The sequence below is a fragment of the Fukomys damarensis genome, unplaced genomic scaffold (assembly GCF_012274545.1).
Source record: "Fukomys damarensis isolate Sample0158 unplaced genomic scaffold, DMR_v1.0_HiC HiC_scaffold_7, whole genome shotgun sequence".
NCBI classification, from domain to species: Eukaryota; Metazoa; Chordata; class Mammalia; order Rodentia; family Bathyergidae; genus Fukomys; species Fukomys damarensis.
In genome coordinates, this window is record NW_022900919.1 from 25,230,850 (window position 1) to 25,252,750 (window position 21,901).

At 51.5% G+C, this 21,901-nt stretch overlaps 1 protein-coding gene across 1 annotated transcript in view; it reads right to left on the reverse strand.

The window, feature by feature from the left end:
* Window positions 1–21,884, reverse strand: part of Syndig1 (synapse differentiation inducing 1) — a 118,101-nt gene extending 96,217 nt beyond the window's left edge. Inside the window, exon 1 of the mRNA XM_010625608.2 lies at window positions 21,725–21,884. The gene's annotated coding sequence lies outside the window, so the exon portion shown is untranslated. The remainder of the gene's footprint in view (window positions 1–21,724) is intronic.
* Between the last annotated feature and the right edge of the window lie 17 nt (window positions 21,885–21,901).

Sequence of the window (21,901 nt, forward strand, 5' to 3'; positions counted from 1 at the left end):
TATATATATATATATATGTTTATATATAATTTATCTTTTTTTCTTTAAGACAGGTTCTTGATAAATTAGCCAAGTTGGGCTCAAACTTGTGATTGATGCCTTGGCCTCCCACTGGGCTTGGATTACAGGCACACCCCGCACACATACCTGGCTCTAATGGCCTTTTTATTGAACAGCCATGGCTTTTAAACCATTTGGGATAAATAAAACTGGGTCTTCCATAAAAACTGCACCGCAGACAATGCAGACAGGCCTTGATCTTGAACCACAGGGCTTCACATGCAGTTTTGTCACCCACTCTGCTTTTGCCTTAGAAGATTAAAACAACACGTGCTCTCAATTTGTATAGATTATTCAGAACATTCATTTGTTGTGGTGCTGGGGTTGAACTCAGAGAGGTCTGAGATACATCCTTTTGCTCTTCCTATAATTTTGTTTTGAGATAAGGACTGGATAAATTGCCCAGGCAGGCTTGACTTTACTATCCTCCTGCCTCAGCCTCCCAGAGTGCTAGGATTACAGGTGTGTGCCACCATGTGGAGGTTGGGAACAGCTTTTATTCTTTTCCCTCTGTTATAATTTGGGTATGATGCCTTCTCAAAGTCTTATACGGTCATAGGTGGCTGCATCTAGGGTGTGATGCCAGGATTAAGGGCCTGTGATTACTAAACCACTATATGTGAGTGGTTGGGTTTGGCACCGCCCTGATCCAGGTGGTCTAAATAAGATGAAAGGAGCAGAAAGACACTGTTAAGCTCCCTTGCTGCTTTTACTCCCTCCTGCTGCCATGAACTGATGCCCTTGTCACCCTGCCTTGGAGCCAGCTGATTATGGACTGAAACCTCCACAAATTGTAAGCCAAATAAACCCTTCCCCCTTAACTTTGGGTGTTAGATATCTTGTCTCAGCAATGAGAGAAGAGTAATGAACACACACACTTCCTATCATACAGGTGAAGTCATGTGATCTGTGCCTGTCTGTGTCTGGCTTAGTTCACTCAGTTCTCTGGGCCCCTCTATGAGATAGCAGATGGTAGAATCACTTTCTTTTTAAAGACTGAGTAATATTCCATTCCATGTATCTCACAGTTTCTTTGTCCTGCTTCCTCCTCTCCAGCATGGAGGGTCCTGGCCCCCTTGGGTGCCCTGCAGCAGTGGTGGGCGCTTCTCCTCACCACCCTGCCTGCTGAGCATCCCCTCACACTGCCCTGCCAGCCCCTGTCTGTGGGCAGTGGCAGAGTCAAGCTCAGTACCTGCAGCTGTGGGTGCAGAGACAGCTGGGTGCAGCTGCAGTCTCTCAAGCCTCAGTGAGCCACACACAGCTCCCATTCAAGACCCTGGTCTCAGCAGCAAACTGACACTGAGTCTTTTTTGTCCCCACCCCTCCCCTGGAGCTGTGGGATAAAAAGGAAGGGGGAAGCACAGCCCCTCAGCAGCATTGCCATCAGTGCTGGCAGCCAGTAGCGTGATCTCAGCAGCTCCCAGCCTCAAGGTGGTCCCAGAAGAGCTGCTTTTGTCCTGAAGCCCAGTAGGTTGTGCCCAGTTGCCCATGATGGTGACTCTGGATGAGTCCAGGGCTGGCCACAACTATCCCTGCCCACTTCCCAGAACCACTTCACAGGGTTCTGCAGGACTTGGTGGCTTTTGGGGGATCCAGAGTAGACACTGGGTCCCCTAGCCATATCCCTTACTTATAGTGACACTACTCCCGACCAATGAAGGAGGAACTGAACTGCAGCTGCAGCCTTCAGCCAAACCTCTCTCCTTCCACACTGGCTCCACCCTGCCCTACATGCCAGTGGTCTGCAAGTCCCAAACCCCACAGATTCTGGGGATAGGATGTTTGCTTTGGACCTCATGGTTTGCCAGGTCCAGGAAGAGCCACTGCCCAAAATCTCAGCACTCATGAGCAGAGTCTGATGGATCCATAGGCCACCCAGACCCTCACACAGGAAGGAGGTCTGCAGAGAGGGGACTTTCTCTCTGCACTGGACCTACCCTGTGGGGAAGGGTCCTGCCCAGTCACTCTTGGGAATGCATGGGGCACCCTTTTGCTTGAGTCCTGTTGTCGTTGGAGGGGAGGCATCCTGTGAGCTGCACAGAGGCTGCTGAAGTAAACAGAGCCACAGGGAAGATGGCCCCAGTGAGGGACCCTAGGATGATTGGTGGGAGCAGGTTCAGGGGCTGCTGCCCTGAGCACTCCCTGCTACACATCAGGAGCAGAGGTAGTGGTCTTCTCCGGACCCTGGGCTCTTTTTACTGCCTGGACTCTAAGTCACTCTGTTGCTGGACCTCCAGAGGAGCTCACAGCCTGCCTGGATGTCACTGTACATGCATTGGGCACCCAACTCCCTGCTGTTTAGCCCTTTTCCTAATCTTTTTACTTGGCTTCTGTGTTTAGTCAGCTGATCCACCAACCCATCACATTGCTGGGGTCTCTGTCTCATCCCGGTGACAGACAACAGCATGACCGGCTCCTTTCCAGCTCCATTCTCTCAGCAGTGCACCCTCTCCGTGGTGCTGGGGAAGGGGATGGGTGCTCACCTCAGTGGAGACCATGAGGTTCCAAGACCTGGCCCTGCTTCTGATCATGCAAGGAACCTGCTATGGCATGTTGATTCTTGGATATGGTTTTGTCAATGTTCATTGCCAGTAAAGATCTCATATTGCCAAAGTTTAAGGCGGACTAAATACAAACACAGGGATAGGACCACTGTAAACATGTCTTCCAGATGCACTGGGCACAAACCTGCTGACAGCTATGTGGTGGCATGCCTACCGTAACGTGGAACATCCTTTCACTTTAGCCCCAAGACAGAGAGGAACCCATGGCCCACAGACTGCCCAGCTGGAGGCTGGCCAAGTGCCATGGTGGTTCGAGTTTGATCTAGAGAGTGAAATAGCATGTTCCTAAGAAGGATTTGGATGGAATATCTATGGAAGGACACTATTCTTAAGGCACCAAGGGAGCTGCTGTGATTGCTTTAGTCACCTTCTTCCCCCAGTGGTCTGCAGGGATGCCACTCTGTGAGGGGTCTGAGGATCTCTCCCTGAGTTCACCCCTGAGTTGGTGCAACTTGTCCCACCCATCCCGGGATGTCCCGGCTCAGTCACCCCAGCCCTGCCTGTGGAGGACATTTCCCCAGGGACATGGCTGCCCACCCAGACACAGGGACCCCTGCTCCACTGGGTCAGAGATCACTCTGGGCTGAGCAGAGAAATGGGTGGTACAGAACAGTGGGTTTCCATTCCTGCACCTGGGAGTAGTCCTGAGAGGGGGCGTCGGTCTAGACACAGCATTCCTGGGAACTTCCGGGGGAGCTACTTCCAGGCCTGCTGGGGTTGTGCACATCCTTAGAGGACAGGCAGTGTTCACAGAGCCTAGCACATCTCTGAGGACTTCTAGTGATAGAGGCAAGTGCTCTGAAATAGCTGCTGTCCAGTTCAGGGAATAAGGACAAGGAAGAAGTTCTGTCTGTGTTCAGTGTGGCCATCATCATTTTCTGGATATTTTGGTCTGTGTTTGGTAGAATCTGCTGATGTGCGGCTGCAGACACAATTTGCTTGGGAGGTTCTTGGAAGTCCTGGGCAGGAATAGCCTTGAAGGCAGGGACTTGAGGGAGGGCAGAAAGCTTGTGGAATTAGCCAGGCCATGTTGCAATTATCAGGCTCCATCCTGCAGGGTCTGCAGGTGACATAGAAGGTGCAGACCGATGCAGCTTTGTGGAGATGAGTAACCAGGATTTAGACCTGGGCACCAGCCTAGTTTTCTCTATTGCATGAAGCTCCCCTGACAGGACACCTGTGTGGATTCCCCTGTTACTCTTAGCAAAAGGCACCTGCCTGGTGGATGGATGGTGTCAGAGCTCCAGGAAGAGTGGACACCATCACCACCACTACTTCCAGAAGTGGAGATGAGTTGGAGGCTGACAAAGCTTTGGCCAAGCAGCTGGAGAAGGGCTTAGCTGCAGGTGGGCCAGGCACATCTGCCTCAGAGTCACTGTCCCCAATCCCAGCAGCTGCCCATTAGAGGCCTAGCAGTTTGGAATGCTGTGGACTGCACACTCAGGACCTACAGTGAACCTCAGGGAGGAGCAGCGGGCCCACTGGGCCAGCAGAAAAGGCTTCTTTTGCTCTGCTGTCCACAGCTTCACATCCATGATACCTTGGCCTTGACCCAGGCCAGAGCTCCTTATATGACACACAGGACCCATAGGTACTGTCTTTATATCTCAATGGAATGGCTATTTCGAGGATTTTAACACACAGTGTAGAAGTATAGTGTTTAAAGAAAAGCACATGTAACATGCACAAAGCATAAAATAAACTGCTATCAACCTCTACTGGATGAAATATACAAACCCACTATCTATTGAGAAGGAGAGATGAGCAGGTTTCTTTTCCTAAAGTCCCCTACATGTTTTATGTGCTTGCTGGCTTTTGGAGATCCCTTTTTACTTCCATGTGTGCTTACACAGTGAGGCCAGGTAACCCCTTTACTTCATTCTCAATTTTCTGTCACTAATTAGCAGCTGCTCCCACAGGCCTCCTGGTGGTCAGGGTCACACCTGAGAGCCCACTGTCCTGCTTTATGGGGATGACCTTGGGCATAGGACCTCACACTGTATAAACCGCTCCTGTGGCACTGTGAGCTGAGCTCCCACCATGCACCTTGGAGGCCGGTGGGGAACGGCCTTGTGAGGGGCCACTTGTCTCCACTCTCTGGTGTGTCTGGAGGCCACGCTGTGGCACCAGTGTGGGGCACCGCATGTGAATGAACGTGCAGGCCAAATCAGTCTGTGCTGTGGTCTAGATACCATTGTCCTGCAAAGGAAGCCTGTGGAAGGTGCTGTCCCAGGCCCTGGTGCTCTTGGGAGATTGACCTTTCCTAGGTGGGCCCATGGGAGGAAGGGAGGTCAGGAGGTCACTGGGGGTGTGGCCTTAAAGGGGACATTAGCCCCTCAGCCCTTCCCCTCTTTTGCCTCTGCCCTGGGGTGGGGCGAGCCATTTCCTTGCCCAACTCTCCCCTCTAGGACCACATTGGGCCCAAACCAAGGGATTGAGACCATGAGGAGACTGTGTCACCCTCCCATTTGTCCTCAGAACTTTGTCTCACCTTCAGAGAACTGACTGACACACTGTGACCAGCCTGTAGCAGCCCCGAGATCTCTGAGAGCACTGGAATCACCTGAAAACCCCAAGTTTCCCAAGGGGAAGAGGATGAAAACAGCACTTGGTAGGAAGACAAATTGAGGTTCTCTGACTTTGGTTTCCTAGCAGTGAGGTCTTTCTATTCTCTCTGCCACTTTCTAGCAATAGCATCTTCCAGGTGTATTTATTCACTTTTATAGGCAGAAGTGTCGTGTTTGGCATCGCTTTACGGCCATTTGTGAGATGTAAGGAGCAAATCAAACACCCCAGCAGAGCAGGTACACAGCCGCACCGAGCTCTGTCTGTGGGGATAGAGAAACACTCTGGGTTTCTGATGGTCAGGGCTGCCAGCCTCTCTTCCTTCCTTTCCTGAAGCCACCTTTTTTGCCATTATTCCATCTGGAGCCTGGAGCCTGGTGTGTGGGAGTGATTGTGACTCTTCCAGCATGGCTCTGTGTGCAGGGTACTCTGCTTGTAGCTGTCACACCAATGACACGATTTATAGGGCCTCTCCCAGCTCTTCACCCTTGGCCCGTTAGGGGCCAGCTTTGTGTGTATTCATCTTAGATATCCACCCAGACTTCCTGTGTTTGTAGAATGAGTGGTCACCCCTCGCTCAGTCACAAGTGCTTCTTGTCCCTCTCACACAAGCCACCGTGGTGTCCCAGGTCAGCTTCTTGGCAGCACTGCCAGTCCGAATCCACTCGTGCGCTGGGGGGGCCGGCACACACTGGCGCTCTCCGTGCTCACAGGTAGACTCCCTCACACCATTGTGGATGTGGGTGGCGGTCAACATGAACAAATTTCCTGAGATGACTTCAGTGAGTGTGAAGGCAGGAGAGTAGAATTGCCTTGCTTCCTGACACCACTGCGAGTGCATTAGGAGAGAGTCCACCTCTCCTCCAACCTGTGCAGCTCACGCCAGTGAAGGCCCACCGCCTGTGGCCTTGCTGGGAACAGGAGGGCGCTTCTTTAGAAAACTAGAGAAAGAACGGCAATTTGATGCAGAAATCCTGAGGCTGTTTACAGAAAGAAGGGAAGCCAGAATCTGAGAGGAGATGCTGCCCACCCAGGCTCACTGCTCACAGCGGCCCAGATATGGAGCCATCAGTTGGGCAAATGGGCAAAGAAACAGGAGTGCAGATGCATGTGGGATAGCAGTCAGCCTGTATGAGGAGAGAACCCTGTGAGTACCACAGGGGTGGACCTGGGCGGCATCACGCTAAGGGCAACAAGCCAGACATGAAAGCTCAACACAATAGAAAGGATGGGGAGGAGGTCTGGAGTGGCTGGGCCTGGAGCAGGGAGCAGAAAACAGGGAGACTGTCCCCAAGGGGCAGGAAGTTCCCACTCACTGTGCCCTTCTGTAGTGGTTTCTGAAAACTCTGCGGTGAGGGTGGGTCTTAGGTTAAATCTTCTTACCCCAAATAGCAAGTCAATAAAAGAGGCAGAAAGTTTTTTTGGGAGGAATGGTTGGTTTGTGGCTGAGATTGTGTGGATGGTTTTGGGAGCACACACACACACACACACACACACACACACACCCTCATACTCTTCTGGTTGCAGGCTCTGAATTGTGCAGCTTGCTGACAGCAATCACACTCTGACAACATGTGTCGCTCAGGCTTTTACAGGTCACTGATCACTGCTCTGCAAGGACCAGGCTGTGATCCTCATGATTCCGCCCCTCACCAGGGCTATGAGAGCCGTGGATGTTCATCAGGATGACTAAATTCCATTCTGGGTAACAGCCTGATTGGGTTCCAGTGTCAAATCATAGATTCCAACAATACAGGTTGAGAAAGTGCTCTTGTTAGTGTGTAGACATCATTTTCATGGAGCTCTGGTAGGAGTGAACCACTGCTCACATATGGAATCCAAACTGCAGGATCTTGGCTATGGTTTGGACCTGGCATACCTCCACAGCTGTGTGTGGAGGATTGGTCCCCAGGGTGGCCCTATGAGGTGGAACCTATAGGTGAGGTCTGAGGAAGGAGCCTGAGTCCCTGGGGTGCACCTGCAACAGCGATGTCAGGACTGGCCCTTTCCTCTCTCTCTGCTTCCCAGCCCCATAAACTAGGAGGCTTCCTTCCCGTGATGTCCTTGTCACGATCTCCTGCTACAATTGCTGCACAGAGCAACAGAACTACCCCATGTGACTGGAAACTCGGAGACCATAAGCTGAAATGGACTGCTCTTGCTTCTGGGTTACTGGGAAAGGAGAGCTGACCTGCCCAGTCTCTAAGGCCCTGGGGGAGTAAGGAGCTAAATTCTGTTCTTTGGCCCTGCTGAGATTCTTCCCCAGCTCCAGGTCCCCTTTGAACAGTGTTAGTCCCAGTGTTGTCTAAAAATGTGACTCTTTACTTTGAGGAAGACACTTAATGTCTCTGAAGAAACTTTGCTTTTGCGAGCCCATCAGGTCTCACCATCCTGTTGGTTTGGTGCCAGTGGGGGGCACAGGAGGAGAGTAGGTTGCCCCTTTCTAGCTGAGCCAGCCCTGAGCTGTGCTGGACTTGAAGAACCTCACTTACCATTAAAAATGTCACTGAATTAAAAGAGGGGAATAAACTTACTTGATTTACAGTGCTCGGACACAAGTCCTATCAGAGTACTTAATGCCTAAGAATAGAAGAGTAAAATTCCATGCTGTGGAAATACAAGCTGGAGCCAGATACCAAATGAAGTGAATCATGTTAGTGATGCTTTGAAGACACTATAGAATTTAGTAAGCCCACTAAGGTTGGGTCCAAACTGATGAAAACCAAATAAAAGGTTTTGTTAGTAGTGTGTGTGTGTGTTGTGGGATGATAGTGGGTAAACTTGAGGATAAGAAATGGGTACAAATTTTATCACTGATAAAAAGTAAGGATGAGAGGATGTTTTAAATATCTATAGTACAACAGTAAACAGAATTCCCCAAACTCTGCTGGGGCCATTTTAATTTCATGTCAAGATAAGATGTCCTGTGTGTCAAAAGTAATCATTTTATTACAGGACTAGTAAAGGAAGGAATAAAGCTAAAATAGCAACATTATATATTATAACACCTAAACACTGTAACACAATAACACTACAACATTGTAACATTGTTTCTGTTGCCCTATCAGCCAATCTTCTAGATAAGAAAACAGTCATTCGGACAAACTAGGGCCTAGCCCAAGGCTACAAACCTGCTAAAGAACTGTCATGCTCTGGCTGTTCAATGCCAAAACCCTCACTTATTCCACTGCAGAAAACCCCTTTTAATATCACAAAGAATAAATACTTAGCAATACATTTAATCCAGGAACTGAAACGCTTGTAAGCTGAAAACTGCCAGACACTATTGGGAGAATTGACAGGAGAGCTAAATAGATGGTGAGCTATCCGTATTTGTGGTTGGACAATGTCCTACCATCAGGGTGGCAATGCTTCTCACTGCTTGTGTAGACTGAGCGCAAATTTGGCAGCATCCAGCTGGTTTCCCTGCAGAAATGCAAGTGTACCCTGAGATCCATGTGAAAAGGCGGAAGGGCCCTCTCTTGCAGCTGCTCAGAGACAGGCACTCACCTCACCATTTCTGAATAGGAAACAATAACAATCTCCATTATCTGTGTGTTTGGGAAAGTAGAGTCCCTGGCTCTGTCCAAAGAAATCCCTGGCTCAGTGTAGAGGGGCTCCCTGATGCATTCATTCCATGTGTGGCAGTCATCTGAAAGAGTGGTCATGCTGATGTCCCCAAAGAAGGCAATGTACCAAGCTGAGCTGCCCTGATCCTGTCCCCCAGGTGATATTCCCGGCCTCCTGGCTTTTACCCAACACAGAGCTGTGTGTTCTGGGAACTGGAGGAAGTGGACTTAGCCTACAAACCAGCCTGTCCTGAGATACATGGTGACTGTCCTCCCCACAATTTCTGGGGGTCAAGGTGGCTCATCTTCAAGCATTCTTGCATTGGTCTTCAGCAAGCTAGGGAGGCCAGGGCTCTGGTCTAAGCAGACTCTGTGCCATGTCAAGGGGCATCTGGGAACTCTCACAAGGAGCCCCTGACTTGCTAATTAAAGTCCTTAATTCTCGAAGATTTAAGCCACAAGATGGGAGCAAGTGTGACCTTTGCACGTGGACATCATGTCTATTCCTATCTTAGTTACTTTTCTCACTCAAAAAGACAAAGCACTTGATACCTAATGTGAAAGGAGGAAAGCTCACAGTTTGTAGAGGTTTTAGTTCATAGTTAGCTGGCTGCAAGGTAGGATGGCCTGGCAAAGAGGCATTGCAGAGGAGAAACAGTCCATGGTAGGGCAGACAGGAGGCAGAAAAGCAGTAAAATAGCAAAGCAACTTCTTTCTGTCTCTTCTGTACTATCCAGGCTACCTGCCCTTGGGTGGTGCCACCTACACCTAGGGTGGGACACCCTTAATCCCGGCACCACATCCTTAATTCCAGATCAGACACTCTAATTCAGTCACCTTGAAACTCCCCACCTATGGTGGAATGAAGCTTTGGGGAACATTACAAGCCATAACAGTGCTTGAGCTTAAATCTGCACAGTGAGAAGTATAATGAGCATGGCTATTTCACCAGAACCAGCAAAGGTGGGGGATGTTCCTGCCATAGGACAGGACCATTTACCTGATTAGTGAAAGCTGCAAACACAAAAATGCCATAGTGCCTGCCACTCCAGCTCCTCCTCCATGCAGTCAGCTCCTCAAGCAGCCCATTCTTGTTGCCTGGATAGGTCCAGGAGCCCCAGGTCCCAGGCAGTGCAGCAAGTGACTGGGCAGAAATCTCTGTCCACATAGAGCTCATGAAGTGTCCCTGCATCCCCAGCCCCACACCCCACACTCTAGTCTGGCACACTCTCTGTCTGTCCCGGGCCTTGGTAGCCCTGGCGATCTGAGACCATCTCCAGCACCCACTTGAGCCCAGCCTGCCCCACCTGGGCTGGGGTCACCACTACCTGCAGTGTGGTCCTCACTTCCCTCCTGATTTCTTTTTCAGCCCTCTTAGAAACACCACACTTTGGAAAGCTTACTGGCCACTGTGCCTCTGATGTCTAGCCTGGGAGTCTTGCTGAATACTCAGAGTGAGGCTCCTAACTGCCAGCCTGGAAAGAACCCAGATGCTTGGCTCACCTACTGCTGCCCACTTTGTGGTTCTTCAAGTATGGGTCCAGCAGGTGGCATCCCATCTCTGCAGGTACCACCTACTCCTGCCAGGCCTGCTGGCTCCCACTGGGATCCCCAGAGTCCTGGAGCCAAGAAGGGACCCTCTGCATCCAACAAGGTAGGCACCTCCTGGTCTGCATGACCTTAACACTGGGCTCACCCTGACTGTGAAGCATGGTGACCAAGGTCATGACTGAACTTCCCAGCAGCCAATGGGGCATTCAAGGGACACTGGGCAGTGAGGCTGGAGGATAGGCACAGCAGAACCTGGTCATTTGTTGACCCTGCTCCTGACTAGTCTCCCTGTGGGTCAATGAGTGTTGACCAGGCCTTGCAGCAGGGCCCCCGCATTCCTTGGGTGATCCCCATGCTGTGTCACTGGGGTCGAGCTGCCCCTCAACAGCAGAGGCCTAGAACACATGGGTCAGGCAAGGCAAGGCCATTATGGACCAGAAATAGGTTCTTTTAGGGGAAGGTATTGTTTCTAGTCAGAAGAAATATAGTGAAAATAAATCCACTTAAACTTCACATTTGTGTGCATGTATGTACATGTGCGCACTCTGGCCAACAGACCTTCATGCCAGATACATGCCTATGCATGTGAGTACATGTGTAAATGTGTGCCCTGTGTAAGAATCTGTGTGTCCAGGTGCACCTGTGTGTGCCTGAGTATGAAGCATGGGGGTGGGACTTGGTCCCACATTTCTGGAGCCTGGTCTTCTGAGAGGAGCCCTGCAGTGCTGGGTCAGACCCTGCAGGAATCTCAGGTCCATGGAGCAGGATGGCTGCATCACACAGGGGAAGGGCGACAACCATAAAGAGGTTTTGCTCTGGACATAGGGTGTTCTGACCTAGGATCCTGGCCCTGCTGCAGAACTTAGACTCTATCCTCCAGGAGCAGGCCTTGGGGAGTGGTGGTGTCCTGGTGGGTTCCCCATCCTGTGAAACACCTACAGCTCACCTGGCTGCTCAGGGGGTATAGTGCTCAGGACTGCAGAAGCCCGGCTTTGGCTCTTCAGCTTTCAAGGCCTGCAAGAAGGCTCAGGCCTGGCAAGCCCACCAGTGAGGGAGGGGTGACAGGAATCACCACAGACATCGTAGCTGAAAGAGTGGAGACACCCACAGGGTGCTCATGAAAGGCAGCTGCCTGGCTCTGTGTGGGTGACAAAAGCTGGTAAGAGATACAGCCAGCAGCTAAACCTGAGTGTCACAGGCCTGGGCTCATCAGGGCTCCTTGCAATGCCAACCTCCAGCAGGTCCGAAAGGCAGCAGGAAAGGCTCCACCACTAGCTTTCTAGCTCTGGGATTAGATACAAGGGGGTACTAGACACTTGATTCCATGACACCATTATATAAGACAAATCTTAAGCATATTACATTTCTTGACCCCCAAATCCAGATTATATAAATTAACTATGACAAGTAAAACCACACAGCATAGACTACAAGCTGTGCCTGTCTGTACCTGGGAGTTTCTATCTCCTGGGGCCTGCCAGGGACAATGTCCCCACATAGCCAACAGGGCCAGGTGGGCTCTCTCTCACTCACCACCTCTGCCCTGTGCTTCCTGGCTGTTCAGAGGTGGCTGTGGTCAGCAGCACTGTCACACCTGGCCCCTGTTGGAAACCCAGTGCAGTAACAAGATAACTGAGGATGGGTGCTGTCTGTGGAAAGGGAGCTCATTAGTTCATAGTTTGGAGGTTGAGGGCATTATGCTGGTGCCTGCAGCCACATCCTCTGGCCTCTGGTTGTGGATCACAAACAGGAAGGAGCCCTATGGCTGCGGAGCAGCTGGGGGCCAGCAGGGGCCGGGCAGGCTCTCTCACTCACCACCCGTTCTCTGGAAAGCTGTGCTTTCTGATGTCTTGTGGTACCATACCTGACTTGCCCTATCCAGGAACACTTGCTTCAGGCTCCTCCTCTAAATGAGATGTCACTGGACCAAAGAAAGGAACAGAGAGAGGGGAAGGAGGGGAACTGGCAAAAGCCCTGGATCCATGAGGAGTCGAAACAACCTCTCTCTGTCTCTTCCACCATTTCACACGAGAAAAGAAGCAGAACAAAACCCGGGGCATAAGATACCCCACAGTGCAGACTTTCCTCTGCCAGACTTAGTACCCAGCTCACAGCCCTGGCTCCAGGGACTTATGGCTGCTAGGCTCTGATTTCAGGACCTAGCAAAGCTCCACGCTCTGGGACACACTTTCTACACACACTCGGGGTGCTGAGTTCATGCTGCCAGTGGGAAATTGAGAAGAGGGAAAAGGCATCTGTATAAAATGGACCCTACAGCTTTCTGGTGAGAAGGGGCCACATCCCTCATGCTTTCGTGATGTGAAGTCCGGTGTGTGTGGAGTGAGAGACTGGGGTGTTTTCTTTCTGGGGTTCATGTCCAATCTTACTTTCTAAAGTGAAATTGGCACATTATTTCCCGTCCCTCCTGGCCCCCACTGTGGCCTCCACTCATGCAGGAAAAATGGGGAGAGGTGGGTTCCCTGCCCTCGCTTGGGTCTAGGTGGCTCAGGACACTGGAGCAACCACATCAGGAGATTCCTGAGGCTGAGTCAGAAAAGTTCATGCAGTGTTTGTCTCTTGCTCGAACACCTGAGCTGGAGCCCTGAGATGTCATTTAGGGCCCCAACTCGAGGTCACTGGGTGACCCCCAGGGGCCCTAGCACCCTCACATGCTCTGTGGGGGTGCCAAGGGAGAGACCAGATCTGGGACCTTGAGGCCCTGTCAATTCCCAACTCACAGTGTCCACACTGTACATGTGAGGTCATCGCATGCAGCGCCAAGCGGCCAGGGTACGGTGTGAATTAGACTTGCATGAATACCACTGTGCAGGCTGAGGCTGGAGCCACTCCAAGTCCCACACCAGGTGTCTCAGGCCTCTCTGACCTCTGGTCTTCACCTGCATCCTCTGCTCCACCCTTCTTTCTGTCTCTCGGTGACTGGCTACTTCATTCAGCACAACATCTTCATGTCTTGTCCATGTTGTAGCATCTGCCAGGACTTCCTGCTTTTGAAAAGCTGAATAGTATTCTGTTCTGTCTGCATGAAGATCACAATCGCTTATGTGTTCATCTGCTGATGGCTTCCACATGTTATCTCTCATGATCAAAGATGCTACACACATGGAAAGGCAAACATCTTCCAACTCTTTTGGATCCCTGCCCTGTGGTGGGGCTGCTGGGCTATGTGAGAATCCTGTTTAATTTTCTGAGCACTTCATACCATCTTCCACAGCAGCCACACTCACCTCCTCACCAACACCCGTTAGTTCCTATTTTTTCTTTGTCTTCCCTCTTTTTTTTTAAATAGCCAGTCTAAGAGATGCAAGGTTAATTAATATAATGTTGCCACTTGGTATTATCTGGTAGGGCAATTCTTCATTCAGAGCAATGTTGAACACTGCGCTAGATTATTCTTTCACAAACTTTTGAATAATGCTACCAAGCTCCAAAGGCAATGTAACACTGACACCTGATTACAGGACCTTGATCCTGTAAATTACTGTGAGAGAACAGCAATACCTTGTCACTGTCCTACCTAGAAACATGGTGCTCCTCTGCCTTTGCGCAAGATTTTCTTATTCCATGGCAAGATCTGTCTGGCTCACTTTTCATGGCTCTTACATACTTCTTGCCAAAGTAATTTCTATGTGCATCCTGCTTGTGTTGTTCTGTTGGGGCCGAGGGACTTGGGCATTGGGATCACTGGGGAGGGGATGTGTTGTACTCAAGAGAGGACCAGGTGGGCAGCAGTGATGGCCAAGTCGAATTCTGAGGGAGTCAGCAGGGGAACAGCTAACCAAAGCTGGAGGCATGTGAGAGCACACACTTTGCACACCTGTGTGCACCTGCACATGTCTGTGCCTCTGTGTACCTGTGTGCACGTGCATGCTATGGGTAGGAGAAGTCCATTATTCTGGGACCATAACGAAGCAGAGACAAGGCTGGATAGGGACATTTTTCAAACTGGTGTCTTCTCCAAATGTCCCTGGAGAGTGAGGGACCTGATGAGGGCCTTGAGGACTGATGTGCTCCTGCACAGTTCCAGGGTCCAGAGGCAAGAAGCCCAGGGTAGTAAGAAGGGAGCCACACCCTCAGCTACTGAGCTGGCCAGACAGAGATGGGGGTCTGTGCCGGCTGATGGTGGAGAAGACACTGGGGGAGGGGACCCCAGATAAATCCAGGGGTGGGAAGGAGGTGAGAGCTGACAGTGTGAAGTTTCTGGAGTACATTTCTGGGTTGCTGCCATCCTTCTCAGACACTGGAGGGGATGTGCAGGAATGACCCCAGGAACCATGATGCAGCAGGTCAGCTGAACTCTGTGTGGCCATGAGTCTCTGGCTTAGGATCCGGCTGGGCCAGGCAGGGACTGCAGCTCTCTGCCAGCCCTACGATGACTAGGGCACAACCTCAGCTCTGCAGTGTTTTGTGCGAAGTGGGTGTGTCTGGGGGTCAGGCACACAGGGTGCACTTTGACTTCTGGGTTCATTAGAATGCAACCCCATCTATGCTGAGAAGCATCTGTCAAATGAAGCCAGTAGTAGGACCCGAGGACAGCACAGTGGGATGGCTCATGGAGTGGGAAGAGGCATGGGTGGAGGATCGGGTGACCTAGCTGGCCTGGGAAGAGTGGGGGAATTCGCTGGACCTTGGGTGTGGGCAGCAGGGGCTTTAGGGCTGGGACACCTGGGCTCATTCTCGCTGTGCACCCTCAAAGGCACTGACTTAAGAAGAGGTGTCCGCAGTGGACCTATATTTCTGAAATACCCAAGGCTCCGAACACAAATTGCAGGGAGCCTGGCTTTCCAGGTGGTGTCCATGGAGAGCAGCATTTCTACCTTCTGGCAAAAGCACTCCGAGGAGAGCAAGATGGGAACAAGCTGCTTGCTGTCCTGGGGGTCTATACCCTATTTGTTCTAAATTCCTGGGACCTGCTAGTCTGCTCTCCTGGCTCCACAGCTGCATAACTCCCACCTGACCCTCACCAGGGACAGTTGTCGGATTGCGCTGTCCTTTGAGTAAAGCCACCCAGGGTAGAAGAGGTCTCATTGCTCCTGCTTTACCTGGGGCTCACTGTGGAAATAGAACTGTGCAGTGTGTGTCTGCGCAACTACCTCACGGGACGTGGACTCATCTAGAACATCATGCTGGGCTCAGGCAGTGCCCCAAAACTGAGCAACTGAGCATGGCGGGTGAGGAAACACGAACTTCACAAAGAGCCAACAGGAAAGCCTGGTGATGGAGCTTTGCCCTCCATCTCCTCTCTGGCTGCACGGCAGGCTGGGTGACCCTCCTGATCTCTGGTGGAGCCAAGTGCAAAGTGGGGTTGTCCCACGAGCATACTGGGGGAACCCAATGCAGCAGAATTCCAGCCCAGGCACTGCTGTTCCAGCAGGGAGGGTCCCTGTCAGCCAGGGACACAGGCAAAGCTGCTACTTCCATCTGCCTTGCAGTGGTCCAGGATGAAATGGTTAACTCTGAGTGCAAAATCACTGGTGGTGAAGATCATCTAGCTGCTTGAAGAAGTTCATGATTTTAGAGGGTCTCTAAGCAAATGAGACCCATGGGCAGAATAAATTAGAAAGAAAGTCTTTGTTAAAGGAAAGAAAACTGTGCAGAGCCAGATTTGGGTGTGTCCACCTGGAAATCGGGGTCTGCTGCTCACAGTATGGATTCCAGCCCTGTCCAGCCCTCAGGTCCAAACCCTAAGGTCAACAAGGCTAGAAAGACACTCAGGATCTCAGGTCCAAATGGGCCAGGGACATCTGGAGTCGGAAACATCATCAGCCACCCAGAAGTACTGGTGATGAGGCCCAACACTGACCAGCGCTTGACTGCCTGGGCCCTTTGAGCCCTGCAAGGACCCAGCTCCACTGAGTGATGGATGCCTCCATTGCATGGCCTGTGGTGTCTGAGCTGCTTCTCAGGACAGCAGTGCAGCAGGCTGCAGGCCCTCACTGAGCCCAGAGCCCGAGAGCCCAGCGCTGTGGTTCTGAACCCAGTGAGGGTTGGACCTGCTGCCCTGTGAAGTGGTGAGACCCTCACACCCACAGCATTGGAAGATCAGGATGAGACAAAACACAACAAAAACTTAGAAATAGAATGGATGATTTCTGTTTACTAAGAATGAGCTTGTAACTAAACCCCACTGCATCAGGGAATTTAGAGAACTGTGCTGCATCAGGTACTTAGCGAGTAGGCCCTGACCCTGAGTGCAGTGCACAAGAGAAGGACCACAAAGGACGGCGCATGTGCATCTTGGTTCTGTGTGTGGAGAGGAAGACCAGGATAGGGCCAGGTACAGGCAAGAGATGCTAGAAGCCCCACACTAAGGCCATCCCAGGATGGTAGGGCAGCACAGGGCAGCCTCCCATTATTGTGTATCCAGAGGGGCTCCCATGGGTGACCTGGGGCAGATGAGTGACCTTTGTCTTGTGATACCCCTAGGATGGACTCTGAGGACAGAGACATGGGGTGATGGGTTGAGGCTGAGACTGTGGATATGCAGTCTGGCATAGACATGAGTGTGTGTCAGTGCTAGGGTATAGCTCTGTGATTGTGTGTGTGTGTGTGTGTGTGTGTGTGTGTGTGCAGAATGCGTTGAGACCCTGACCTCTGAACCTAGCAACACACATGCGAGCACACACAGAGAAATGCTATGTTTTAGTGAATGCATCTGTGGACACTACACAGTGCCCTGGTACCAATCGGTCACCTGCTGAGCTGGACATCCTCTGGGTCTGCAGAGCTCACACCTGTGGGTCCCTCAGCATGGCCACAGGGTTTCCGAATCCCACTGTCATCTTCAGATACAAACCTTATGATTTCAAACCTGTGCCTACTGATGCCAGGATCATGACACAGAGCTCAGATTATGGGATTGAGCTAAAAGCAAAAACTGGACCATGGTGGATGAGTATGTATGTGACACATTTCATTTCTCTGCTGCTTCCCTAAGGAGTTTGGAGGCTTAGTCCCAGATGTCCAGTGTCAGGTGAGAGCATCACATCTCACTTTCAGAAATACCTTTAAAGTTGAAGCAATGAACATTTGTGGTTCTAACTGTCTAGGAAAAGTGAGGAAGGGACCAATGGAGACTCATGTGAAAGTCACGTCCAGCAAGGTCAGCCAGACTTGCTGGAGGTGGGGAACTGTTCAGAGAGGAGCACAGCAGCAAGGCTTTTGGAAAGACCACTTTACAATGACAGTGCTCTCTCTGGTCCTCATGTCCCCTAAGCCAGGCTAGCATGGCTGAGGATCACTTAGGCACCGAACATAGCAACATGTTTTCATGCTGAACTTTGATGTAAACTTCAGTGTCAAAATGTCCACCTCTCCACCTCTCTGCAGCGATGCTCACTGGACTCCTAGACAAATCCTTCTAGTGCAAGAAAATACCCAAGTTGCTTCCTGGCTTGTATTTTCAGAAACAGTTCTCATTTTATCATTTTCTACATGTGTAGTTTTTCCTGGTTATGGTATTTTTGGTTCTTATAGTTATTTCCAGTCCTAACACTCATTAGTTGTTGTCCTTCAGCATCTGATTTTATTTTTACTTCATTTGCAGTAATTTAAAAGAATATTTCTCATGCAGCACTGTAAGTGATTTAGACTGTGCAAGCGGCACAATGTAGCTGAGGACATCACGGATTACACATGGAGGTGGCAGTTTGTTAAAAGGCACCTTCAAATATTTGACCTTGAACTGCATCCTGTAACTTTCACAGTGTAATATGAATCTAAATGCAGTTGTATTAGATGTGCACCTCAAAAGCTCTGGCTCACAAGCCTCTCCTGTTTGTTTCTATAAGTTCTTTGCATGTTCCCCAAGAGTGTGAACAAGTGTTGATGTGGGATGGGGTCACAAGGCAGGTCCTGGGCCCCTCCTACCTCCTCAGGAAGCCACATGACACAAACGTGACCCACAGAGACCTCCAGTGAAGACACAAATATGTCCTCCAATCCAGAGTCACCTTCCTTTAGCCAATGATGACAGACTGAAACATCTTGTTTTAAAGTCTGGAGACAACATGTTTGGAAAGACCAGATCTCAAAAAAGTTCAGATTTGTCTAAGATTATTCCAACTGCTAACAACAGAGCCCAGAGACTGAACCCAGAATCTTCTCATCTCACACATATTCCAGAAAGTCCCTCAGGGCACAGGGGTAGAAGTGTGTGTCCTGTGCCAACTGCACTGAGCACACTGTCTGCCTCTCCGCATGACAGTGGCCAGCATGGGCTGAAGCCAGGGCTGAGTCTCCAGTCCTGGAGATTCTCTTTGAAACATACATGAGCAAACTCTCAGTGATAGTTTGAGATGTGCAACTAATGATGAAGGATCCCATTTAAAGCCAACTGCTGTTACTGCCATCACTCCAATCCTGGTGTTATGGATAGAAACCTGCTTGCTGACCCCTAATTTGAGTGCTTTCACTTTTTTAATATTTTGGCATAATGTCCCCAGCATAGTGAAGGCTAGATCGACAGCTGTGGCCTAAGAGCTTCTTAGACCTGGCCATTCCTGCAGAGTGGGCCTGTGTGATGGTACTCTGAAGCCATGGGCTGATTTGCTATCATCCTGTTTGCTGATGCTGACAGATGAACCCTCCATCCTTCAAACCTGCCATCTTTATCCCTTCAAAGAACCTGTGAACATAAGGCAATGTCTGTTCAAACTGTGGTGCACAGGCATCTTGCTGTCCCTGGAATCTTTATTTTCTAACAGGCACAGGGCCTATAGAGGGCACAAGGCTGTGCTGGTCACAAAGACCAAGGTTTTATTTGGAAGCACAGAGGGCAGACATAACTGCCTGCCCACAAGAAGTTATTCACTTGACAGGTTGATGAAAAATGTGTTTAAATAGTGTATCCCACAAAAGCATTCAAATATGAGCTGCCCCTGACAATCTGCAGACACAACTTTTGTCTGAAGTCAGTCCCAGAGGTGAGTACGGGGTGGGAAGGGCCTTGTGGAGAGGATGTCCCTTCCCTTGGCCTCTGATGACCTTGCCCATGCACCACATGTCTGTCCAGCTAGCAGAAGCTGCACTGGAGGCTAAGTCCTAGCAAGCAGAGGGCCTATCAGCATGTCCTGTGTGACTACCCAAGGGTTCCTAATTAATAAATGAGACTGCAGTGCTCTGCCTGGGCCTCAGAACAGCACTCGCAGGAGGAAATCTCTCTCCATTCTCCTTAATAGTAACAGCTTAAGAAGTATAGCTAATGAGAATGAGTAGAGTCCAGGGCAGCTCTTCTATGTCAGTGCTAACTAAAGGTGGAAGAATTAATTGCTCACAATCTGTGAATTGAGTGTCAAGGTTTCACCCAGAAGAAAAGTTCTTTGGCTTAGCAGGCTCAGCTGGAGCCTCACACCCTGAGCCTACTGCCTTGGTCAGAGCTGCAGCTGCTCAAGGTCCAGACTTGGCCTTCTTCCCTCCAGAGCCCCTCCTGTGCCTCAGGAAGCAGTAGATAGCACAGAATCCTGTTCGACCGCCGAATAAAGTGAGGATGCCGCCGCTTTTGATGTCACCTACATTCTAAAGGAATGATTAGCAATGATCGTTTCTGGGGCTGGGGTGTAGCTCTGTAGCCCAGCATAGCGAGCTGCTGCCTGGGGGTCCATCCCTGGCACCAAAGAGACAAACAACAAAACACCAACAGCAACAAACAGCAAGCATTTGATGGTTAGAGGAAATGAAATGAGCCATCATCCTCTGGAAAGATAGGAGGGTGTGTGTACAGGTGAACGGAGGAGGAATCAAGGCTATTTGTTGTTTTTCATTAATTAATTTTACTGGATACTGACCAACTGTACATATGTGTGGGGTACAAAGCTGTGCTGTGATCTGTGTAGAGAATGTGGCATGACCGAGTCAGGATACTGACAAACCCCACACCTCTCACCGAACATTTTTGGAAAGAGGTCTGGGCTTGTTTATCAAACATGGCCTCCTCCATCCTGCGCTGTGACTGGGTGCTGGCCAGGGTGCAGTGCACTCCTCTGTCTACCTTTGTGCACCACCAAAATTTTCCATCATAAAAAGTTTAAAAATAGCTTCCCTCTCTCTTCCCTTCATTGAGCATCATGAAGGGTTTGCTTTCAGGCAGGCAGAAGGCAGGGTGGGAGTCGCATTTGACCAGTACCGGTTCCTTTGCTCCTGGCCAGGCCAAGCCTCACATCCCACAGGCCTGGCACCTGTGGTCGCCTCTCCACAGGCAGCACCTCCAGAACACACAGCTTGCTACTCCTCAGGAAGTGCCCATTCCTCTTCAGAACCTACAGACCTGCTGGTCTGGCAACTGGACTCTGTTTGCAGACCCTGCCCCCGCGCCAATGCTGCTCAGCGGTAGCCCTCAGCAGGAAAAGTTGGCTCCCTCGCTTTGTTTTGAGGCTGTCACCCCAGGGCTGCAAGGCTGCGCAACAGCCTTCTCCTGGTGGGCTAGGACCTAACGGACCTAACACGCCACCCTGCAGGAGGGAGGCCGGCAGACACGGAAGCTCGCGCCCCACGGCCTGGTTCTCCAAGAAAAAAGAAACAGCTCCCCTCTTCCCCCAAACTAGCCAACCCTCCAGGATCATCTGCTGCCCTGAACACCAGCCTGGGGAAGGCTCGGGCCCCCAGTCCCGCTGTGACACGAGGCGGCGCATCTGTCGCTGCAGGAGGCTGCGCGCGCCTGGAATCTGAGTGCCTAGTGCCGCGGTTTCTGTTCGCAAGGGGACCCCAGGAAATGAGGTCGACAGGTAGATTTTTTCCTCGACCCTCTGAAGGCTTCGCAGCAGCCCCCACCCAGTGGGATTCCGGAAGCGCACAACCTAGAGCCCCTTCCCTGGGAGAAGGGGCTCCAACTCCTCGGCGACCCGTGGAGAGCGCACGGGAGAGGGGCGAGGCTGGACCCGGAGCTCCCCTCACTTGGGCTTCTCCCATCCTGGTTCCCAGGCTGCAGACCGTCGCCTATCGAGGCGGCGGACGGCTCTCGGCAGCAGCGAGGGCTCCCAGTCCCGGCCTGCGTCCCGGGGCTGCCAGGATCCCCAGCCCAGCGCGCTCTCGCATCTCCTCCTGGACCCTTTGATGGAGAACCCAGGTCCTCCCCTTCCCGGTCCTCTGTGGATCCGGTTCTCATCCTCGGCGGCTGTTGCTCTCCAGCCTACCGGTCTCCCCGGGTCACACGGAGACCTGAGTCCCGAGTCCCGCCGTGTGCCCCCAGTCCGCTTCTCTGATGGACGCTGGGACAGAGGGCAGCCGGGCCCCCTGCACCTCCCCACCGGTTCTGGATCCACGCGCGATACACCACTGTGGCGACCACCGGACCCTCCGGGCTCTGCGCCCCCGGGGCTGCGCGCTCCCGAGGCAGAGCTGGGAAGCTCCCCGCGTCCTCCGCGCCCACCGCCTCAGCCGATTCCAGGGAAGGGGACTCACCTCCGGGACAAGGTGACCCGTGCCCAGGCGGCCCCTCGTCTCTCCGGCCGGGCGAGCGTGCTTGGCTGTGCGGGGCTCGGCGCCCGCCTCCTCTGACTCCCGGCGCTTCGGTGCTCCGGTCCCTCTCCAGTCCCTCTCCTGCACCCTCCTCCCCAGTCCCTTTCCCGTCCCTCCTCC